This window comes from Haematobia irritans, chromosome 2, assembly GCF_050003625.1.
Source record: "Haematobia irritans isolate KBUSLIRL chromosome 2, ASM5000362v1, whole genome shotgun sequence".
In the NCBI taxonomy this organism is placed as follows: Eukaryota; Metazoa; Arthropoda; class Insecta; order Diptera; family Muscidae; genus Haematobia; species Haematobia irritans.
This window is the reverse complement of record NC_134398.1, coordinates 104,117,293-104,137,388: the sequence shown is the minus strand read 5'-3', so window position 1 is coordinate 104,137,388 and position 20,096 is coordinate 104,117,293. Positions and strand designations below refer to the sequence as shown.

Here is a 20,096-nt window from a genome sequence, read left to right as displayed (position 1 = left end):
ACGGTCGTGGTCATAGGGTAGAAATTGGCATCATAGACCAATTATGTTATGGAGACATCTCAAATAAATTAACAGCGCTGTAGTTTGTCTGCGCACCGAGAGGGTTTTTGTCCTGCAAGTGAATATTTTTTTTGAATTTGGCTTTATTTTTGTTTTCGTTCTTTTGTTCTCTGGATGAAGAACAAAATATTATACAAACTTATAAAATTCTTTCCATCCACACCTGTTATTTATAAAACCTTGCTGATTTGTAGGGTAATTCTCGTTTTCCAAAATGAAATGGAGTCGCTTGACTGCTAGTGAGTTGAAAGACTGCACATTGTGAGTGAGCAGAGCCAAGTTGGGTTTCCTTGAGATGTCTATACCTTCCTTGGTCGATGTTGACATGCGACTATGATAAGCTGCGACCATTTTTTTTATTCCACCGGAGTACGTTTTTTATGCTGTGGAATGTGGATATAGGTTAGACACGGACAAATACTATCTTTGGTACGTACCTGAGGATAGGCAATCGCCCGAGTTATTAGCCCGGCTTGAGACTCTCAGGGGTGGGAGTTCCCCACGTGGAGCGTAGGCCTGCACATCATGTTCATCCTCGAAGTCTCGTCGACCATGATGGTTTGTTGCAGGCTATACCTAGGCCTATGTGCATGGCTGCCGGCAGGCGGTATGAAATGACTAAGGCCATGGGGTCACAATTGAAATTCGCCTGCCTGTATTTATTTGGCGGCCAGATTTCATTTGGTGGACGATTTTGGTGAATGGGCCAGTTTATTTGTGGCTTTATTTGAGGCGAAAATGCAATTTCTTTTCTATAAAGAAAAGAATTGATTTTTGGCTTATGTGGTGATGTGATGTGTGTAGTATAATGACGGAAGTGTGATTGGCCACAAGGCCAGGCTGACAGGTATAGTCATGTGGGCGCATGGCTAAACAAGAACGTATGGCGGTGGATGGGTATGACGTGTTCGTTGGCGTAGTGGTGAGGGGGACTTGAGTTCACACATGGTTCAAATGTGAACAGAGTGGTTGTACCTCCAACTACCACATAAACACAAACGCGTGAAAAATACTAAATTTTAAAAATTTTTCAAAGATTATCGTAATATTCAATTTGGTAAATTGTTGAGAAAATCGTGTGCTCGGAAGACAAGAAAACAGTCATTATCCTCAACAGTAGAAGTCAAGGCGTTATCAACGATTTCTAAACATAGTAGCAAAAACTTTTCAAACTAAATTTCAGTTTAACGCTTCAAACCTATGGGAAAATTTGTTGAAAACAAGCAATTTGCAGGGCTATTTGTATAAATGTTGAAGATGGGATTCACTATCAAATCGATGTACATTGCCTATGGTAAAATGCTCACCATCGAGTTGTTGGGTGGAGTTTTGGAACAGTAGGAGCAGAAAATAAAGCCGCGAGTCTCGCGCTGATTTCAGTCGCCGCCGACGTAAATTTAGCTGCAAATTAATCAAAAGTATCCATTTAAATCAGAAAAATGTATTAATTATTGTCGTTTTGTCGATTTTTGAACCTTCCACCCATAACCAATCAATTTCAACCTGCTATAAGATTTTTGCAAAAATGTAGCTCGGAAAATATTAACAAAATGTAATTTTGATTGTGCGATTGTTTGTACAACTAATCTTATTACCATTCAAATAAATTCTAATGGATAATTGTCCGTTAATTTGAACGATTCACGATTGACTGAACCAACCCTGTACTTTGTTTGGGACTGGTAATGCCGAAGAAAATAAAACAAAAAGGGGGTTGTGAAAAAATGGGGGATGTTGGAAAATTGGCATTTGGCGGGGAAAAACAGGGGGTATATAAACATTGACTGCGGGAAAATCGACATTAACAAACCGAACAAGGAAGACATTATACCGATCTGTGTTCATCCATTAAAAGAAAGCTTAATATAGAAAAGTGGTGTTTTTGTTTTTGAAATACATATCTTTCTAACGTTTATTATTGTGAGTATTTTGTGCATTAACAACTCGTAGCATAAAAAGTTAATTAGTGTAAATATGGTTGAATGGTGATAGGTATAATTTTATCAAATTGGTGAGACAGCACTGGCCTTAAAGGACGACTGTGAAGGCCAGTGCATGACCTTATTGCGAGGAATTATCCAGTAACCGGCTCCTTTGGTGTGAAGCAATTTTGGAATATATTAAGTATAAACTTCATCAAAAGGCGAGATCATTTGTGGCATCAAAAAGATTGAACACACCATTATTGGACATCACCGATCAGCTAAATTCAATTTCTAACCGTTGCTGTGAAGTAAGATCACCAGTTAAATACCAGCGTGAACCTGCAAAGGAAAACAAGTCGATTACAAACGGAATAAATACTAATGTAACAGGTAAATCTGTGTCTCACCAGTATTGTGTGATGTCCGTCCATAGGCCTGAGGTAGAAAATTGTGTCTTCCACACCTGAATGCTAATGATTAAAAAAAAAAATAAGAATACTGGAGTTAGAATTTTTTAAACCTGAAAAGAAAAGAAGAGAGCTCTTTTACTAGATTTCTTTAGAGTAAATTAGTGGCGAAGAATAGGCCATTTGAACAAGGTTCTGAATCTGGGTCATCCTGGAGATTGTGCCAAGAGGTAGTTACAAAGATATCTTTCTTCATAACAATTGATTGAACTACATTGTTAAACAAAATTCAATAGTAAGTGCATAGAGGAAAAGAAATTGTTATTTCATTGTCTTTTATCGCTATTTTTTGTTGTTTTGATTAATAAAAATTTTAATGTCTTGATCTGTTGTTAAGAAAAATGTTGTGTTGGTGATTTTTGGTCATTGGGGGGGGGCCGAGGTATGAAATAATTGTGTGAGAAAAATTGTGTGTGTGGTATCAGGGGCCCAAAGAAATATGATATTGACTAAAATGGAGTGTTTTGGGTCATGGTTGGGAGGGCAAGCGTGAGGTCACAACACCAAGACCTCTGTATGAATGTTTTTCCGCTCGAGATAGTCGTAAGTCGCGTTGTTTTATATTTGTGTATGTTCAAACTCGTTCGATGTTAGTGCTCTGGGTTTGATGTAGGCGGGTTGAGTCCCACACCCATGGAGATCGCCGTAGTCAGCCGGACAGCCATGTCAAACGCCGCTATAGACGCACATAACAAGTATACACCTTAGCTATCAAACTTTTTGTTTATACAGATTTCCTTTTTAAGTATACAATTTAATACGTTATTTCGACTAATAACAAGGACGTCGTACCGATACACCCGATAAAAGACGTTCCTGACTCGAGTAGGCTATTTGATTGCTCACCTGAATGAACATGCGGGGGCATTTTCCTTAGGACCACGGCGTTGAGGGCAGGAATAAATGACGAGCGAGAAAAAGACCTAAAAATAACCGACAAAAGTAACGAATTCTTTAACAGGAATCGAGTTTCGTATACTTCCCTAATATTTATGATGCCCGGCTTTTTTTTTCAGGGTGTGGGAGTTCCCCACGTTGGTGCACAAATTCGCAAGATGACCCATTATTACCCCGCACATCTGTTCTGTCGGCGAAGTCTTGACAGACCAGGTGTTTTGTTGCGTGCCACCCTAATATACGAATGGTATTGAGAGGTTGTTGCTGCGCAAAAAAAAAAAAAAAGAAAGAAAAATTTGCGTGGAGGTTCCCTAGGGGGTAGCCTTTTAGCCTAAGTGGCGGCCACCAATCCACATTATTCCCCAGCCTCCGGATAATTTGCCACATGATGGGAAAGCCAGGGATAGCTATAGGACACACTCGGGACAGCTGGCCGTTTTTAGTGTATGTGCCCGTGGCCGCCGTGCCCAAGTGTGTTTTTATTTGTTTGTTAATTCGTGGTTGTTGTTGTTTTCATATTTTTTTTCCCTCGTTGGGATTGACCCTTACACGAGACCAATCCATACTGGCCGGGGCAAGTCTCATGTGGTAATACGCTTGTACGGAAAGCTTGCCCGGGCGGGGCAGGAGATCTGGGGGAAGCTCGGATATGCGGTGGCGTTTCCACGGCTGCTTGGGCCCAGTCTGTTAGACATCTGGCATGAGCATCTGTATGTCGCAAAGTAAGAGTTGTGGAAAGTATCCAGCACTAGTTGGATATTTTCCGCAATTCTTGTCACTGCGTATGCAGATGCCACTGCGGAATGTCCCACCTGAAAAGAGAGAAGGTCAATAGATTAATATAAGAATAATTACAATTTTGAGGGAACGACAAACCATCAAGCTGAAAAAAAAGAAGAAATACTATGAGATGTGTTTAGTAGGTAGGATATGTCAGATGACGTGTTAGTGTTGGATAGTGCAACCAATACTACACAGGGTGGAATTGTTGTTGGATAACTGTAGGTCGGTAAAACAGTTTTAATTCATAAATTACCCCTGAAATGCGTTAAGTTAAAGAAAATTAGCATAAAATAGAGGTAATGAAAATGTTCAGAAAGAGATGGATAGTGGATGCATGGGGGGCCAAGTAAAGATGGCTTCCCTGGAAAAATTGAGAGAGATCGAGGCTATAAAAGGGGGTGATTTGGACACATTTGGCATAAATTCTAAGTAGTTGAGTTATCTGTGTCGGTGTGATTTAAGGCGATTCCATATAATTGAAAGGTTGGAGGAAAACGAGATTTTAAAGTATTTTAATTGGTGGCTATAGACAATGTGTTTTATAATTTTAGAGAACCGTAATTGTAATAATAATTATAATTATAAATATAATTATATTTGTGGATCTAGTGTTTTTTTTTTATTTATTTGGCGGTGTGAAAACGAAACCAGTGTCAAGTAAGTTGTTAAATAGACACATATGAGGATTGTGTGGTAATTTAAAGTTTTCTGATATTAAAGGGAAAGCCTCCTGGACGAACGGGAGGCCGGTATTTTTGGTATTGGCCACTTGGGAGCACCGGAGAGACGAAAACAGAGTACTCTAGGAAAGAAAGAACGTCAGTGAATATTGGATTTGTCCCTTTATGGAAGCAGCCAAGTTTATGGAATTAAAAGTAGTGGCAGAGGGTGAATCTTTGTGTTCCTAAGGTAGGACGTATTGTAGAGTAAAGAAACAATTTTTAAGAGACCGGCCGTGCAATTGTCATAGTGAAAGGCGGCCTATTTTTGTTGGAAATCCAAGATTTATATTACACGATCGCAAACCCAGAGTTGGGGAAATTAATTTATCCACCGGAAGTGCGCCTAGAAGCGGCAACAAGATTATCATTATAAATCGTTTTTATTATTACACACACGTATGCAAAAAATCTTAATTTGAAATTACACCAATACACACGAAAGTACAACATTTCAAAGAGAGTGTGATTGGCTGCTTAAGTCTTTCATATAATAATGAAGCTGGAACCTAGGAATTGGGAATTCTAATTCGGAAAATTTATATATTTATAATACTGTTATTCATTTATTAGACGTTAATTTATTATATATAGTAGTTTTAACTATTTTTTTTGTTAGATTTAATTATTTTTTTTTTATCAAAACGTCCCCTTGAGAGTAACGTTTGTCAAAGGATTTGCAAAGACTTGGTGTGGTAAGGTAGGGTATTTGCCCATTTTTACTGTCTCCTCCCCTGACTAAGTGAGCTCCCTTAGGTAGGCTGTAGGTGAATCAGTTGTTGCCCTTTAGTGTAGCATGAAAATTTTGTTATCTTAAAGCTTTGCAGGTTCTTGAGTTAGGTCAATAGGTGTCCACATTATGTTCATTAAATGATCTCTGTTTTTGAGTGTAATATCGGGTCTACTGGACCATTCGTTAAATTGTTTGTTTAAAAAGAAAAATATCGTTCATTGGGCGGATAGTCTTGATGAATTTGTTAAAAAAAGAAAATAGTAAGTCTATATTTTGCGAGTTTTTTTTATTTCATTTATTATTATCCAGAGTAATGTTTACAGTGCTAAACCAGGCCAAGTTAACAAAAATATTATAAACTTATGCAGCGAGCTAGATACAATAACAGGAATATTAAGAAAGAAATATTTAAAAAAAAGGTCTATTAGAATTTCGTAACAATTAAGCTAATAAAGAAATATAAATTAAAAATAATAGAATTAACAATTTGAAAGAGGAAACAAGGGCAGGATAATTTTATATTACGGTTGTAGTAAATTATTGTTATTATTGCTATTTTTATATAATCTATGTTAGAGTAAGAGAACAATCGTTAGTAAATAAATATGGTTTATTCTGATGTTTAGTAACGAATCCATTATGTGTTGAGTTTGACCTTTTGGGGGAAATTACGTGAGTTAAGTGTTGTGATGTGAGCGGGATTTAGGGGTCAAGTTAATGGGAGGGGATATCCACTTGACCATGGTAGGGTTGGGCGGCTGGAGGTTTCCATCTACCTCCCACTTGCGTTGAATCTGTGCGTTGTGAAGTATTGTAAAGATTTTTTTTGCATTGTTGTTGTTTTTTATTTCAGCTTAAAACCATACATTGACTAAACTACAAGAGTAGCTTAACCAACAGAGGAAAAGAATGTTTGTCAAATTTATTTGGGCAAAGCCCTATAGACTGCAAGATGGTTGGATGGACTGAAATAAAAAACAACAACAATGCTTAAAGAACAAAACCAACAATAACAAAACAAAACAAATGGAAAAAGATTTTTTTTGTTTTATTTTTGTATCCTTTTTGTTTATTTTATTGGCTACGGTCCTAGGGCGGAAATGATGGGTTGGGACCTGCCCTGGGTAGGCGATTAGAGCTAGCTGGTGCCCGAAATCATTTCTTTCAGCCGCACAATAGGTCACCGTAACACTTGACGGCGCTTCTAAGAATCCCCACCAAGTGGAAAACAATCGTATACGACATCCAAAATTCGCCGGAAAAGCGCCGTCACTATTGAGAAGTTGTACCACGCCAAGTTACTACAAAAAAGTATCTCATGAGTACAATTATTAAATGCCTTTTTTAATAAATTTAGAACGATGCCCATAAGATCCCCTTCAAACAATCAGAAAAAGTGCATTATAAGATAGTTGTAAAAGAATCATTGTGGTCAAGTAAAACACGATTGTTTAGTTGGTTATTAATTTGATTAAACATTTATAAATTCTTATAAATATAACATTTATACCACTATCACAACACATTTAACATAATTTTTTTTTTTCATTAATAATAGAATGATGTTGATTTACTAGTGGCAAGTTACATGCGTCTATCAGCCAGGGTTTTTATTCTCGATGGAGCGTGTCTGTAAAATATCTGAAAAACAATCACTTAATTCCATTTGGAAAGTAAAAAATTGTACACCAATATACCTCTTACAATTTTAAGCGAAATAAATATGTTTTTTCCGCACTTAATTATCGATTTTATTTAAATAAATTATAAGAAGCTAGTTGCGCTTGGTGTTTCACAAAATATAAAATGACTCTTGTAACAATAGTGATGGCAAAATACTTTCATGTACATTTCATACTTTTTCATACGCTTCCCCCATCACAGTTGGCGATTGTTGCAGTGTCACTTACGAGTCTGTGGTAGCGATGAGGATGAAATGGAACTTTGAAATTATGGCAGGGTAGTGCTTCTGTGCATTCACGTACCGTTCTCTATCTTGTAGTTTTCCCGTTTTTCTATATACTGTTGCGTTTTTATATTTAGGCGTTTTTAATTACCCGTCAATTAAAATACTGTTCGTTTCAATAACGTTAATCTACAATTTATTTACTATGACTTTACACATGGCTGAATAAGGAGGTTGAATCAGGATAACAAAAACAACAAATTTCAATATTTGTTTACAATTTTAAGAAGTCAAAATCAGCTGATAAAAGAATCGTATAGCATTGGTAAAAGTGGCAATTATTTATTCTTTCAATTGTCCTGAAAAAATAATTAAAATCCAGAGAAAAATAATGGTTCAAATTTAATTGCGTCACCTATGAGTGATTGGGAAGTGGATAATTCATCCGATGAACGCCGATATGAGACAAACAAGACTATAATACCCACCAAAGTTAAGAATGGAAGTCAGTCAAATGGATCTTCGCCATCTACTAACAAAAACAGTTTATGATGCAGTTTAAAAACTGATGTGCGTGGTATTTTGGGTCTGGAATATGTTATCAAGATACTCAAGTCATCTTTGAACAATTCTCCAGCTATGAATGCGTGAGTTTGTTTGAGATGCATTTGCTATGCAGTGTCATTTGGAGAGCTGCAATCACCATAAACATATGATTTTGACATCTTAAAATTTTGTCGAAATAAAAAAATTGTAATCATATGGGCCCATGATTTAACCTTCTTGTTCAGCCATGACTTTACACTAATCCATTTTACAATTCGTTCACACTGATTCGTTTGACGCTTTAATTAAGACTGACTCGTTAGCAGCATGCGAGCGCTTTTATATATGACGGTTTGGCAATGCGAGAATATTCTGGCAGCACCACAATATTCTGGCAACGCCAGAACATTCTTTGACAACGCTAGAAACAATAGACAATGAGATGAAATGAGAATGCAAAATAACAAAGCAAAGGGGTTGTTATACCATGAGAGAGTAAGAACTAACATTTCGATATGAAAATAAGCAAACAAAAGAACACAAAAGAAATTTAGGAAAGTACCAGAAAATGAATAGATGATTCCAACAAGTGATAACGAAATTTTATCGTTACAATTTGAAATTTTAAATTAACGGAAACTAATTTAAAAAAACTTAAATCTATAATTATCAAATTCGTAACATTGCCTCCCGCTTAAGCCTGTTCGTCCCGAACAGGCACAGAACCTGTTCCGTAAGGAGCCAATCGTTCCAGATGTATAACTTTCATCTTTGATCTAGGGCTGTCGTCCTTCTGAATCCGGTATACAACATCATTGATCTTCTTGATGACTTTGTATGGGCCTTCCCACTGTGTTTGCAGTTTAGGACACAATCCTTTCTTTCGTTGCGGGTTAAATAGCAGAACCAATTCTTCTTCTTGGAAGCCCGCAGTATTTACAGCACGATCGTATCTCGCCTTCATTCTGTTGCTGACCATTTTTATTTTGTTGCGCACTGATTCGTGAAAGTGTTTGGGATGTCGTTTCTGTTTTCTTCCATGGCGAGCTCATTAGGTTTAGCGCCGAATATCAGGCAACTTCAACTCAGTTCCGAATAGAACATTGGCCTGTGTTCGAGAGGTGGAATCGTGAATGGCAGATCTATAGGACAGCAAAAACTTTGGTATATGCTCGTCCCAGTCCCTCTGGCCGTTGTCCATCACTTTTCGAAGATGTTCCTCCAGAGTGCGATTAAACCTTTCTACCATGCCATCGGATTGTGGATGTAATGGCGTAGTCCTCGATTTCTTCACACATCCCTTTGAATATGGCCGATTCAAAATTTCTTCCCTGGTCTGAGTGAATCTCGGACGGCACACCGTAGCGACATATCCAGTTTTTGTTGACCACATCCACAATCATTTTTGCCTCTTGGTTTGGAATTGCATACACCTCCGGCCATTTGCTGAAGTAATCCATGACCACAAGGACATAACGGTTTCCAGAATCACTTACTGGAAAAGGGCCTGCCACGTCCATTGCTATTCTTTCAAACGGGACTCCTGGTCTATACTCTTGCATAGGACGTCGACTTTTCATTGTTGGACCTTTCGCATTCATGTACTTCTCGCAATTGGCTACCCATTCAGCAATTGATTTCTGGCATCCAACCCAGTAGAATCGTTGCTTCACTTTCTCGGCTGTTTTGGTTATTCCCAGATGACCTCCACTGGGACCATAATGAACTCCGCCAAAACGTCTCTTATTTTGGAATCCGGTACTATGATCAAATTTCGGCTGCTCTTGCCATCTTCGCTTTCCCATTTACGTTGCAGGAATACATTGACTAGACCTAACTTTCCCATTGAGCCCAGTATGATTTCAAAAGTGGACTTTCGGCTGCAATGTCTTTCTTACTGGGCTTCTTGTTCTCTTCCTTTGCCGAAATAATTTTGTTCAAAATGGGATCTTTACGCTGTTCTGTTGGCCAGTCCACTCCAGATTCGATGTGTAACAGCCGATTATCAACAATCTCCTACTTATGTTCAGCAGTGCTTGCATTCTATACTGCAAGGTTGACGTGACAAAGCGTCAGCGTTACCGTGTTTTACACCTTTTCTATGCTCGATACTGAAATCATAGCTTTGGAGCCTCTCGATCCAACGTGCCAGTTGAGCTTCCGGATTCTTGCATTGGAGCAACCATCGTAGAGCTGAGTGATCAGTTCTGAGCAAGAAGTGTTGTCCATACAAATATTTATGATTTTTTACACTCTCTATGATGGCTAGCAGCTCTCGTCGCGTTACACAGTAGTTCTTTTCGGGCTTGGACAACGTTCGGCTGAAATATCCGATGACCTTCTCCTTGCCTTCTATCTGTTGAGATAGCACACCTCCAATACCATGCGCGCTAGCATCTGTATCCAAAACAAAAATTTCGCCCGGAATAGGATACGCTAGAACAGGAGCTTAACATAAAAGTTCTTTTAAATGTTGGTATTAATCCTCCTGTTCGTCGCTCCACTGGAATTTCTGACCTTTTTGCGTCACTTTATGGAGACTAGCGGCGATGCTGGCGAAGTTTGGGACGAATCGTCGGTAATATGTACATAACCCAAGGAAACTTCTTAATTCGTGGAGATTTCGGGGTTGTGGTCAATCTCTGACAGCTTGGATTTTGTCTTCATCGGTGAATATGCCCTCTGAAGTCACATGATGACCCAGGTATTTAACTTCCCGCTGGAAAAGGGAGCATTTCTTTGCGTTAAGGCGTAGACCAGCGGCTGACAATTGCTGGATAACGTCTTTCAAGTTCTTAAGGTGCTCGTCAAATGTTTTTTGATGTCATCCAAGTATATCAAGCACGATTTCCTGTGCAACCCCTTCAGTACCCGCTCCATCAATCTTTCGAAGGTAGCCGGAGCGTTGCAAAGCCCGAACGGCATTACATTGAATTGCCAGAGACCGCCATTAACGCCAAAAGCCGTCTTTTCCTTGTCTTTCTCGGCGATCTCTACTGGCCAATATCCACTCTGCAATTCAAACGTAGAAAACCATGTTGTTCCGGCTAGTGTGTCCAACGTCTCATCAATGCGTGGAAGCAGATAACTGTCCTTTTTGATGACATCATTCAGTTTTCTGTAGTCCACGCAGAATCGGGTACCTCCATTTTCTTTTTGACCAGCACAACTGGGGAACACCAAGGACTTGATGATGGCTCGATCACACCACTCTCCGCCATTTCCTTTATGAGCTTTTGAACTTCGTCTCTTTTTACCAGGGGAACACTTCGTGGTGCCTGTTTTATGTGTCTTTCTTCTGCGGTTTTAATTTCATGTTTCACTACAGATGTTCTTCCTTGATTTCCCTTTTCAGAAGCAAAAGCAGAGGCATTTTTCCACAACAATTGCTTGGCTTTATTTCTCTCTGACGGCGATAGATGACGTGTCCAAGCCTCGACATACACTTCTAGATGTTTTCTCACTGCTCCATGTGTCTTTGATGAGTTGTCTTCCAAATTGACTGGTGGTCAACTCGGCTGGTGTACATTTGCCAATGTCAGAAAATTTTACAATTTTCTCGTGATTGTCAGACAAGTTCAAGACACGAACTGGTATTAGTCTCTCTTCGTTCGTTGTTACTAGGGCATTTGCTATCAAGATGTTGTTGCTTTTGTTTTCTGCTGGTTCAACAACCCACAATTGGCCGACTTCACAATCTTCATTCATAGAAACCCATATAATTGCTTCGGCATTCGGTGGTATAGACTCTGAATGGCTCGTTGTCAAACGTCTGACAGGTGTATTCTCGTCGTATCCCACGTTTACCGTTATTTCGGTATCGCACCATGCCATTACACGACGCTTCATATCCAGATTGAGACCAAAAGCAATCATGAAATCCGCTCTAATTATAACTTCGTCTACTATATCGGCCACAATGAAATCATAAGTAACGGATTTGTTAGCAATAGTTAATTTTACGGCGACCTTTCTATATATGATTGCGGGTTCCCCTGTAGCCGTGCGTAGCTTGACTCCAATCAGTGGTGTAACTTTTCCTTTTACTAAATCAGATCTAATGATAGACTTTGATGCACCAGTATCCAACGTCAAAGAACCCTTGTCGCCATTAATAACACCCGCAATAGTTAAATTGTTAGTTTTCTGTTGAACTATTGCTATGGAGATGGTGGGGCCATCGTCTGTGGGAGCCAGGTCTTGCCCCGCTGAACTAGCTCGATTTAGTTTAAAGGTGACTCACTTGACTGTGGGGTCACCTTCTTATGGCTATTGTTTAATGGAGATGGAGATGTGGATCTTGACCGTTTGCGTCGTGCTTAGCATTCTCGAGCTAGATGTCCCGGCTTATCACAGTTATAGCATTTGATCCGGGATTTATTTGCCTCTTGCTTCATTTCTTGCATTGCCTGCTTCATGGCCTCTTTCAACGACTCAATAACGGACTTTGATTCGTCACACTCTGTCTCTACTTTACGTACCTTGTGAATTTGAGGCCGCGCTAGCAGTTTCGCAGTCTCCTGTGCAAGTGCGAATGTAGCCTTTTGTGACGCATATGTTGCACATTTTATATCTGGGTCTCGAATTCCATTGACGAAGGTCTCAATCTTGATGCGGTCCACAAGAGGATGACTCTCACCTGGGTATGTCAAAAGCACTAGCCGCTCAACTTCTGTTGCGAAATCTTGTAGAGTTTCATTCGATTTCTGGATTCTTCCTCTCAATTCCATTCTGAAGATGTCCTGCTTGTGCTCTCCACCATACTTGCGTTGAAGTACCGCTATTACTTCATTATAGTTATTTCTAGAAGCAGCGGGAATGCTTTCTATCACAACAGCAGCATTGCCCTTTACTGCCAATAGAAGTTCAATTGCTTTATCATCGTCATTCCACAAATTTCTACAAGCAACCATTTCGAATTGGAATTTGAAGACATCAAATGACGTTGAGCCATCGAAAACAGGAGTTTTGATTTTTGAGCCCTCTATGACGCGCACTGGACCACCTTTCTTATCCAATTCCACAATTTGATTTTCTATATGGTCCACACGTTTCTCCATGCCTTCAGAAATTTGTTGTAGTTTTTCATTGAGAATTCCAGAATTTTCGTCGAATTTTTCTTCCAATTTTGTAGAACTTGCTTCCATTTGTATCACATTTTCTTTCAGCAATTTTCTAGAATTTTCTTCCATTTTTCTAGAATTTTCTTCCATTTTTCTAGAATTCTCATCCATTTTTCTAGAATTCTCATCCATGATTTGAAGACATCAAATGACGTTGAGCCATCGAAAACAGGAGTTTTGATTTTTGAGCCCTCTATGACGCGCACTGGACCACCTTTAATTTCCAGCTCTGACATTTTTTCTCGATGTGTAGAAACTTCTCATCATGAACCATAATTTTCTCATCCAAAGAAAGAACTTTCTTATCCAATTCCACAATTTGATTTTCTATATGGTCCACACGTTTCTCCATGCCTTCAGAAATTTGTTGTAGTTTTTCATTGAGAATTCCAGAATTTTCGTCGAATTTTTCTTCCAATTTTCTAGAACTTGCTTCCATTTTTAGCACATTTTCTTTCAGCAATTTTCTAGAATTTTCTTCCATTTTTCTAGAATTTTCTTCCATTTTTCTAGAATTCTCATCCATTTTTCTAGACTTCTCATCCATGATTTTTCTAGAGTTTTCCTCCATCATTTTGCTCAGAACACTGAGCATTGATGTGACCCCTTCAGATTTCCTGTGCAACCCCTTCAGTACCCGCTCCATCAATCTTTCGAAGGTAGCCGGAGCGTTAGGTTAGGTTAGGTTATGTGGCAGCCCGATGTATCAGGCTCACTTAGACTATTCAGTCCATTGTGATACCACAGTGGTGAACTTCTCTCTTATCACTGAGTGCTGCCCGATTCCATGTTAAGCTCAATGACAAGGGACCTCCTTTTTATAGCCGAGTCCGAACGGCATTCCACATTCCAGTGAAACCACTTAGAGAAGCTTTGAAACCCTCAGAAATGTCACCAGCATTACTGAGGTGGGATAATCCACCGCTGAAAAACTTTTTGGTGTTCGGTCGTAGCAGGAATCGAACCCACGACCTTGTGTATGCAAGGCGGGCATGCTAACCATTGCACCACGGTGGCTCCCGCCGGAGCGTTGCAAAGCCCGAACGGCATTACATTGAATTGCCAGAGACCGCCATTAACGCCAAAAGCCGTCTTTTCCTTGTCTTTCTCGGCGATCTCTACTGGCCAATATCCACTCTGCAATTCAAACGTAGAAAACCATGTTGTTCCGGCTAGTGTGTCCAACGTCTCATCAATGCGTGGAAGCAGATAACTGTCCTTTTTGATGACATCATTCAGTTTTCTGTAGTCCACGCAGAATCGGGTACCTCCATTTTCTTTTTGACCAGCACAACTGGGGAACACCAAGGACTTGATGATGGCTCGATCACACCACTCTCCGCCATTTCCTTTATGAGCTTTTGAACTTCGTCTCTTTTTACCAGGGGAACACTTCGTGGTGCCTGTTTTATGTGTCTTTCTTCTGCGGTTTTAATTTCATGTTTCACTACAGATGTTCTTCCTTGATTTCCCTTTTCAGAAGCAAAAGCAGAGGCATTTTTCCACAACAATTGCTTGGCTTTATTTCTCTCTGACGGCGATAGATGACGTGTCCAAGCCTCGACATACACTTCTAGATGTTTTCTCACTGCTCCATGTGTCTTTGATGAGTTGTCTTCCAAATTGACTGGTGGTCAACTCGGCTGGTGTACATTTGCCAATGTCAGAAAATTTTACAATTTTCTCGTGATTGTCAGACAAGTTCAAGACACGAACTGGTATTAGTCTCTCTTCGTTCGTTGTTACTAGGGCATTTGTTATCAAGATGTTGTTGCTTTTGTTTTCTGCTGGTTCAACAACCCACAATTGGCCGACTTCACAATCTTCATTCATAGAAACCCATATAATTGCTTCGGCATTCGGTGGTATAGACTCTGAATGGCTCGTTGTCAAACGTCTGACAGGTGTATTCTCGTCGTATCCCACGTTTACCGTTATTTCGGTATCGCACCATGCCATTACACGACGCTTCATATCCAGATTGAGACCAAAAGCAATCATGAAATCCGCTCTAATTATAACTTCGTCTACTATATCGGCCACAATGAAATCATAAGTAACGGATTTGTTAGCAATAGTTAATTTTACGGCGACCTTTCCATATATGATTGCGGGTTCCCCTGTAGCCATGCGTAGCTTGACTCCAATCAGTGGTGTAACTTTTCCTTTTACTAAATCAGATCTAATGATAGACTTTGATGCACCAGTATCCAACGTCAAAGAACGCTTGTCGCCATTAATAACACCCGCAATAGTTAAATTGTTAGTTTTCTGTTGAACTATTGCTATGGAGATGGTGGGGCCATCGTCTGTGGGAGCCAGGTCTTGCCCCGCTGAACTAGCTCGATTTAGTTTAAAGGTGACTCACTTGACTGTGGGGTCACCTTCTTATGGCTATTGTTTAATGGAGATGGAGATGTGGATCTTGACCGTTTGCGTCGTGCTTAGCATTCTCGAGCTAGATGTCCCGGCTTATCACAGTTATAGCATTTGATCCGGGATTTATTTGCCTCTTGCTTCATTTCTTGCATTGCCTGCTTCATGGCCTCTTTCAACGACTCAATAACGGACTTTGATTCGTCACACTCTGTCTCTACACATTTTATATCTGGGTCTCGAATTCCATTGACGAAGGTCTCAATCTTGATGCGGTCCACAAGGGGATGACTCTCACCTGGGTATGTCAAAAGCACTAGCCGCTCAACTTCTGTTGCGAAATCTTGTAGAGTTTCATTCGATTTCTGGATTCTTCCTCTCAATTCCATTCTGAAGATGTCCCTCTTGTGCTCTCCACCATACTTGCGTTGAAGTACCGCTATTACTTCATTATAGTTATTTCTAGAAGCAGCGGGAATGCTTTCTATCACAACAGCAGCATTGCCCTTTACTGCCAATAGAAGTTCAATTGCTTTATCATCGTCATTCCACAAATTTCTACAAGCAACCATTTCGAATTGGAATTTGAAGACATCAAATGACGTTGAGCCATCGAAAACAGGAGTTTTGATTTTTGAGCCCTCTATGACGCGCACTGAACCACCTTTAATTTCCAGCTCTGACATTTTTTTCTCGATGTGTAGAAACTTCTCATCATGAACCATAATTTTCTCATCCAACGAAAGAACTTTCTTATCCAATTCCACAATTTGATTTTCTATATGGTCCACACGTTTCTCCATGCCTTCAGAAATTTGTTGTAGTTTTTCATTGAGAATTCCAGAATTTTCGTCGAATTTTTCTTCCAATTTTGTAGAACTTGCTTCCATTTGTATCACATTTTCTTTCAGCAATTTTCTAGAATTTTCTTCCATTTTTCTAGAATTTTCTTCCATTTTTCTAGAATTCTCATCCATGATTTGAAGACATCAAATGACGTTGAGCCATCGAAAACAGGAGTTTTGATTTTTGAGCCCTCTATGACGCGCACTGGACCACCTTTAATTTCCAGCTCTGACATTTTTTCTCGATGTGTAGAAACTTCTCATCATGAACCATAATTTTCTCATCCAAAGAAAGAACTTTCTTATCCAATTTCACAATTTGATTTTCTATATGGTCCACACGTTTCTCCATGCCTTCAGAAATTTGTTGTAGTTTTTCATTGAGAATTCCAGAATTTTCGTCGAATTTTTCTTCCAATTTTCTAGAACTTGCTTCCATTTTTAGCACATTTTCTTTCGGCAATTTTCTAGAATTTTCTTCCATTTTTCTAGAATTTTCTTCCATTTTTCTAGAATTCTCATCCATTTTTCTAGACTTCTCATCCATGATTTTTCTAGAGTTTTCCTCCATCATTTTGCTCAGAACACTGAGCATTGATGTGTAATTCACAACACTCGAAGCCACAGACGGAGTTTCTACACTGCTGGTATTGACGAGTATTGATTCATCAATGTCATCCTTATAATCAAACTCATGCGTCGCAATGTCCATAGTACGCCGTTCAAACTCTTCCAGTAGACGCTTTTGAAGCTAGGCCTTATTGCCTGTTGTCGGCAGCTCCAGTTTGCCCAATTCCTTTTTTTAAGACTTCCACACGAAGCTCATTAAACTTCATTGTATATTTTTTTCCGTTATTTCACTTCCGACACCAATTGTTGCGTTTTTAATTACCCGTCAATTAAAATACTGTTCATTTCAATAACGTTAATCTACAATTTATTTACTATGACTTTACGTACACTAATTCACTTTACAATTCGTTCACACTGATGTTATTCGTTTGGCGCTTTAATTAAGACTGACTCGTTAGCAGAATGCGAGCGCTTTTATATATCAGGGATGGAAAATGCAGTACTATAGTACTTTTTTCAATACTTTTTCACCTTGGTCAGTACCGTAGTACCCCCGACAATGATTTAGTACCTTTTGTGTATACAGTTTTGAGCCGATATCAGACTTATGGTACAATAGTTTTGACAAAATATTTTAATATTTTGAGAAAGTCTTTAACGAACTTATTTTCTAATGGTATTTTACAAAATTTTGTCAAAATTTTATTCTATAGATTTTTTTTTCAAAATTTTATTCTATGGAAAATTGTATCAAAATTTTATTTCTATAGAAAATTTTTCAAAATTTTTTTCCATAGAAAATTTTTTCAAAATTTTATTTCTATAGAAAATTTTGTCAAAATTTTATTTCTATAGAAAATTTTGTCAAAATTTTATTCCATAGAAAATTGTGTAAACATTTATTTTTATTTTTACTGTTTTTGGAAGAATTCTACCAACTGTGGCAACCGCGATTATAATACTACGGTAGTCTTTGTAAGAAAAAGAAGAATATTTAACATAAAGTTGAGGAGTTCACAAACAAAATTTAGTCTAAAGGAGCTCTAGACAATAATCTTCCAATGATTTTTTTGTTGAAATTTAGTGAAAAGTACTTTTTCGCTCAAAAAGATATCGTTTTTGTACTTTCTTAAAAAGTAAATTTGAGCAGCGTATTGAAGGTGACGCCTAGGTATTTTATACTCGTCTTAAAGGGTACTTCAATATCATTTAAAACGTGTTTAAGAATTTTGCTCTCAGGGACTACGAACCTGGAGCATTTGCCAGAAGCCTTTCTTATGCATATTGCTTCGGATTTTGAAGCATTTATTGTTATACCCCGTCTTTGATAGTAGTCGTTGGTGAGTTCAAGGTGTCTGGCTGCATATAAAACTGCTTGAGAACCATTATCCAATTTCATTTAAAATGAGTTTAAGAATTTTGCTCTCAGGGACTACGAACCTGAAGCATTTGCCAGAAGCATTTCTTATGCATATTGCTTCGGATTTTGAAGCATTTATTGTTATACCCCATCTTTGGTAATAGTCATTGCTTGAAAACCATTATGAACATGTGGAAAGTCATTTAGGAAAATATTGAACAGGTATGGTGCCAAGACGCTACCTTGTGGTACCCCACTATTTGCTTCGCCGTAACTAGAGGCAACAGTGAATTTTCTATTTGTGAAATATCTGGTGAGTATTTTTGCAATTTATGGGTCAGTTTCCAGTTCAACAAGCTTGTATAGAATTCTCATGTGACATACGGAATCGAATGCTTTTTGAATATCCAATGCAATGGCAACAGTGCAGTTTTGCATCCCCATGTTTGAATATCATTGTGGAATTTCAACAGAGCGTGTTGATTGGAATGACTTTTTTTGAACCCAAATTGGAAGCATGGTGTCTAAACATGACTGTTTAGACTTATTATTAAATTTTAATATTATATTATGAATTTTTATAATATTTGAAATCTATTGAATTTTAACTGAAATTATTTTGAAAATCACTTGAATTTTAGTATAAACCTTGTTATAAAATAAGCATAAAAAGAAACGTCAAATCATAATCAAACTTCAAATTGTTCTAAAATAAAAATATTAGGTTTCCTATCTCGTAGGAAACAATCAATCTGCCACTTTTCCGGCAGCTGCATACCCAAACGCTTGGTGAGAATTAACATCGTTAATAAAACCATCCACTTGAATTCTAACCCACGTGTGTTACTCCTTTTTCTTCTGGGTTTCATTTATTGTGCTTGGTTATGATATCTCCTTGCTTGAGATATCATTTCCAACCATCATAACAAAGCGGTTTCGTTTATCATCTGTATCCACCAGTTCGTTCTGCTGACGTTACACTTGTGGGACATAGTCTTCTCTGTGATACCTACATACAGTCCACAACAACAAAGAGAGTCTTTGGAGTCTTGTCCAGTCGTCCCTCTTGGTGCTCCCCAATCCTCTCCTCATCCCAATTTTATTCATGGTCCTCTCGTCAAGAGAAAATAAATCAGCAACAGAGAAGATCACTCCACACAACGAAATGAGGTAATTCCTACTTGGAATGTAATATCACTCTTCAGTGTCATCTCGGGTACGGTAAGCGAAAGAGCTTTGATTAAAAAGGTCGGAATAAGTGCATTTATATTGATTGTAGTGCGTATAAATTTAAAGAAAACTTTGCCAGAATTTTTATGTAATTATGAAAATTACATATAAATTTATTAAAATGTGCTGTCCGTCCATGTGGTGAATAGAGAAATATTTGTGCGGAAAGCTACGAAAATTTTTCAAAGAAAACATAGTTGAAAATGTGTGCGAAAAATTATTAAATGGAAAATTTAAAAGGAAAGTGTCTTAAAAATTGATAAACGCAATGCGTCAAATATATAAGAATAATTGTCTGTCCGAAAAGAGTATAAAAAATTGATATTTTTTCATTAATTTGCCAATGAGCCTGAAAAAATTTGTATAAAAAAAGAGTCTAAATTCTAACAAATATATAAATATATATTTCGCTAAAAGGAAAATATAAAAAAAAGAAAAAAAAATGCATGTATAAACTAAATTTTAATACGTTTTTGTAACACGTGGTACAAATTTCAGTTGCGTAATTTGCTTAAAGTTCATAAAAAAATATATATATATTATATATATTTTT

At 38.2% G+C, this 20,096-nt stretch overlaps 2 long non-coding RNA genes across 3 annotated transcripts; one reads left to right on the top strand and one right to left on the bottom strand.

Moving 5' to 3' along the window:
• The first annotated feature begins 1,687 nt into the window (after positions 1-1,687).
• Positions 1,688-2,794, top strand: LOC142225941 (uncharacterized). The gene is made up of 2 exons (XR_012719527.1): positions 1,688-1,980; positions 2,053-2,794. It is a non-coding gene; the product is annotated as an uncharacterized LOC142225941 (long non-coding RNA).
• LOC142225940 (uncharacterized) lies at positions 1,940-4,620 on the bottom strand. 2 transcript variants are annotated; one of them, XR_012719526.1, is made up of 3 exons: positions 3,299-4,497; positions 2,393-2,505; positions 1,940-2,324 (listed from the first exon to the last, which is right to left on the bottom strand). It is a non-coding gene; the product is annotated as an uncharacterized LOC142225940 (long non-coding RNA). The 2 variants fall into 2 exon arrangements; XR_012719525.1 differs by having other exon boundaries at positions 2,393-4,620.
• Positions 4,621-20,096: the final 15,476 nt, after the last annotated feature.